This window comes from Giraffa tippelskirchi, chromosome 8 (genome assembly GCF_054371585.1).
Source record: "Giraffa tippelskirchi isolate mGirTip1 chromosome 8, T2T-mGirTip1v1.2.pri, whole genome shotgun sequence".
Lineage (NCBI taxonomy): Eukaryota > Metazoa > Chordata > Mammalia > Artiodactyla > Giraffidae > Giraffa > Giraffa tippelskirchi.
In genome coordinates, this window is record NC_137282.1 from 144,278,929 (window position 1) to 144,283,570 (window position 4,642).

Here is a 4,642-nt window from a genome sequence, read left to right on the forward strand (position 1 = left end):
GTTCTAGCCAGGTTATTTGAAGGTCTGCGGGAGCTGGAGATGCAAGAGAATGAAGAACCCAATGAACTGGAGCAAGTAAGGGGGACTGAGAGAGCAGAAGGCGCAGGTCTGGAGATTCCGCGAAGGCGGTGGGAGCGCAAGAGCCGCAGCCAAGGCTGCCAGTCCATTTCACTTAAACATCACTGCAAACACCACTTGATAACTGTCCTACGGTGTAACGGTTAGCGTTCTGGGCTTTGAATCTGACGATCGGAGTTCATATCCTTCATATCATATCTCGAAGCGACCTTTGGGTTCAGTTTAGCTTTGTCTCTCAGAAAAGTGACTTGGAGGAGCTCGTTTCTGCCCACCACCACCCCTCCCCCGCTTTTTTTTCTCCCTCTTTTTGAGCAACACTCCTTTCCGACGGTACGTTTAGCTTCAAGGAGAGAGTTATATTTCAAAGCGAAGGAGTTCTCAAGTCATCATTTAATGCCTCTTTCTGTGATTCCCAAGTGGCCCGAGCCCTGGAGAAGTCAGAAATGGGCATTTTTCTCCTGAAAGTTTACAAACGCCTGGGGAGCCGGTGGAAAGGGAGGGAGAGTGAGATTTCCTGAGATGAAGACTCTCTCTGGCATCAGAATCTTCAAGAACCCTCCTCGCCGCCCGCCGTGCCCCGAAGGCTGCTCACGGATGTGCAACCACTATCTAGGTTTTCCACACTTGTATACAAAAAATTGCTCATTCTCTATCTGAAATTCACTTATAGCTGGGCGTTGTGTTTCATCTGGCACCCTACCGCAGACCTCCAGCGGAGGGTGCTTTCTTCGCCGCGGGGCATCTGCTGGAAGCGACCTCCCTGTTCGCTGGGATAATTCTCGAGAGGCGGACTTCTGTTCTGCTTTCCTTACCGACCCCACCTCAACCCTAGCCTGGAAAGGCCTCAAAGGAGCAGCAGGCAGAGAAGGCGGGAGCGCAAGTTCGTCCCCCTCTGCGGACTGTTCTCCCGTGCCTCCTCTCTTAGACGTTTTGGACTGGGGTAAAAAGGAGGAAATCTCGGCCTGCTTCCTCTCCAAAGTCTACTGAAAGTCCACCGTCAAAGCAACCTCCTCTGAAAGAGTAAAAGCCTGTCTAGATGGAAAGGAAGAAAACCTATTCCGATTGAAAAAGAACAATAACAAAAAAGGGGGGGGGGATGGCTGCTGTTATCAGGAAAGATACAGGTAATGCCAGCTGCAAAGTAAACAGGAAACAATGTTTTCCCCAAGATCAAGCAGCAACTGTAAAAAGCCACGACGGGCCGCTCTTTGAGTGATTACTGCCTTCTTACGTCCCAGGCCAACTCGGCTACCTCCCATCTATTACTGGAATACCTAAAACCACCCTCTTTTCCAGACTATACCTAATCCCCAGTTAATCCGCGCTCCTTCTAATCCCTCCTCAGAAACAGCTATCAACCGAGACCCGCTCCCCGCTCCCCTTAGAGCCTCTTTAGAGAACTAGGTTCTTAATAAAGGAGGTTTTCTCTCACTTCTCTTGTTAAGCAGTGTTTCCCGGAGTACCCTGTCGCTGTATTAATTCATTACACTGATTTTGTCAGGTTCGTTCCTGGTGGTCTTTGGCCGGTGTCTTTAACACCACCTTAGCTTGCTCTGTGAGTCCTAGCTGTGTGGGTAGAGGAGGGATTAGAACAATTAATCCTGGCTACTACTACTACTACTAACTCGCTTCAGTCGTGTCCGACTCTGTGCGACCCCATAGACAGCAGCCCACCAGGCTCCGCCATCCCTGGGATTCTCCAGGCAAGAATACTGGAGTGGGTTGCCATTTCCCTCTCCAATGCATGAAAGTGAAAAGTGAAAGTGAAGTTGCTCAGTCGTGTCCGACTCAGCGACCCCATGGACTGCAGCCCACCAGGCTCCTCCGTCCATGGGATTTTCTAGGCAGGAGTACTGGAGTGGCAGAGCAGGGAAAAAATCAGGATAGACACTCATGTTGATGCTGGAATGACAGGAGAAATGTGGGTCTTGGGGAAAAGAGAGTTTACCAAGATGGACAGCAACTAGGATAACCATATTTTAAAACAAAACAAAACAGAATAAAACTTGAGTTTCAAAGTTTAGCATTTATGAGGATTACCCCAGAGTTTGTTCAAGCACAAATTGTTGGGCCCCAGTCCTGGAGTTTGTATTTCTAACAAGTTTCCAGGTGACGATGATGCTGATGTTGCTTGGGAGAAACACACTTTTGAGAACCACTGAACTAGAGTAATCTCTTGGATTGCGTAGGAGCTAATCCAGTGATCCAGTATGAGACCTCTGATTTAGACATTTAAAATTTTCATTCTAATAAAACAATCAAATGAGTTCCACCCTAAAACCACAGAAGGCTCACTTTTACCAGTCCCTAAAATCCATTAAATCTTTGATCAGTCCAATTTATAAACTGCCACTGGATATCCAGGAAATCTGTAATAAACAAAAGCCACCAAGCTTATGAGAAATCAGGACTCCTATTTCCTTCTCACTGTGGGTGCTTGTGCTTCCATTTAGATGATCTGTGACAATGCTAGTTGAAATAAAAATTCCTCTTATAGGGCTACAGGAGCAGATGTGGTCTGGTCTCCTTTCTACTTATTTGGTTGGGGGGCTTCCCAGGTGGGGTTAGTGGTAAAGAACCTGCTTCCCAATGCAGGAAATGTAAGAGACAAGTTCCCCATCCCCATGTCAGCAAGATCCCCTGGAGGAGAGCATGGCAACCCACTCCAGTATTCTTGCCTTGAGAATCCCATGGACAGAGGAGCCTGACAGGCTACAGTGCATAGGGTCACACACAGTCAGACACGACTGAAGTGACTTAGCAGGCACACATGCATAAATTAATATAATCGCTATGGAGGAAATTGGAAAATATCTTACAAATGACTACACCCTAGAACACAGCTTATCTCCTAGACATTTATATTATAGCTATAGACACACACATGCAAAATCGTATATATATTCAGATGCAAATATATTTACCTTTTAAAATAAGTAGCATTATATACATTGTCTTGCACTATGCTCTTTTTCATTGAACTTTATATTTTGGATACATGCACCCATAAGTTCAAAGCAGCACTATTCACAATAGCCAAGACATGGAAGCAACTTAAATGTCCATCCAGATGAATTGCTAAAGAAGATGCGGTACATATATACAATGGAATACTACTCAGCCATATAAAGAATAAAATAATGCCACTGGACCAACATAGATGGAACTACAGATTATCATAATAAGTGAAGTCAGAAAGAGAAAGACAAATTCTATATGACATCACTTACATGTAGACTCTAAAATATGATACAAATGAATTCATTTACAAAACAGAAATGGACTCAAAGACATAGAGAACAGACTTGTGGTTGCCAAGGGCAGGAGATTGGGGAGGGAAGGATTAGGAGTTTGGGGTTAGCAAAGGCAAACTATTATACATAGAATGGTTAACAACAAGGTCCTACTGTACAGCACAGGGAACTATATTCAATATCCTGTGATACACCATAGTGGAAAAGAATATATGAATAAAAAGAATATATATGTAACTGTATCACTTTGCTGTACAGTAGAAATTAATACAACATTGTAAATTAACTATACTTCAATAAAAGTGTATCTTGGAGAGCTTAATACTATACATGCATACTGTATTTCTGGAGGGACACATTGGGGCCAATAACGTCCTACTGGTGGGAAGGGTAATTGGTGACAAAACTTTGCTGTATAGATTTTTATAGTTTTTGAATCACATGAACATAGTACTTACTCCAAAATGGCAATAAATAAAATGAAAAAATACATTATATTTTTTCCTCCCAAAGTCTGTCAAGATGGAAGTCACAGGTAGAAACTGCATGTTACTTTGGGGGGGAGTGCATCACAGGGCATGCGGGGATCTTAGTGCCTTGACCAGGGTTCAAACCTGTGCCCTCCGCAGTGGAAGTGAAGAGTCTTAACTGCTGGGCCAACAGAGAAGTCCCAGATTTTTATTACCTTTTCTCCGGGAGAAATACTTAGCTTTAACTGAGAAATAGTGTGTACTTTTTAGTTTTGTCATATCTCTAAGAGATACATATTCTTCCTTGTCAATGATAGGGATCTTTAGAAATGGTTGCTTTTAAAGTTAAAAGATAATAGACAAAAATTCCCTAAAGATAAAATTAACCTGATAATGCCTTAAATAATCCATAATTTTGTGTACACTTCTCTATAAACAACTTTATAAGCTCCTCTAAATTTATTAGGCAATGTTTTTCTATGGTCTTCAATTAATTCTTCAGTGATTTCCTCAGTGGAAAATCTCTGCTAAGCAAAACTTCGAATGAAAATTTCACGGGAGAATGAAACACTAATCAAATGTATCCTTTTAACAAAGTTCACAGCCATGACAAAATGCTAATGAGGAAGTCGGGAACAGGGTGGGGCGGGGGCTGGGGGTGGGGGCGGAATAGAAGGAATTAATTCACTTCACTCAACTGAGTGAGTAACGAATAACCTCGTCAAAACAAATAGCCACCCCTCACAAACTCAGCCAGTCGACGAGGATGGGATTCGAACCCACGCGTGCAGAGCACAATGGATTAGCAGTTCATCGCCTTAACCACTCGGCCACCTCGTC

At 43.5% G+C, this 4,642-nt stretch overlaps 1 long non-coding RNA gene and 1 other non-coding gene across 2 annotated transcripts; one reads left to right on the forward strand and one right to left on the reverse strand.

Annotated features, from left to right (window-relative positions):
* Positions 1-1,509, forward strand: LOC145518519 (uncharacterized). The gene is made up of 2 exons (XR_014062951.1): positions 1-408; positions 749-1,509. It is a non-coding gene; the product is annotated as an uncharacterized LOC145518519 (long non-coding RNA).
* Positions 1,510-4,560: 3,051 nt separating this feature from the next.
* TRNAS-GCU (transfer RNA serine (anticodon GCU)) lies at positions 4,561-4,642 on the reverse strand. The gene has a single exon. It is a non-coding gene; the product is annotated as a tRNA-Ser (tRNA).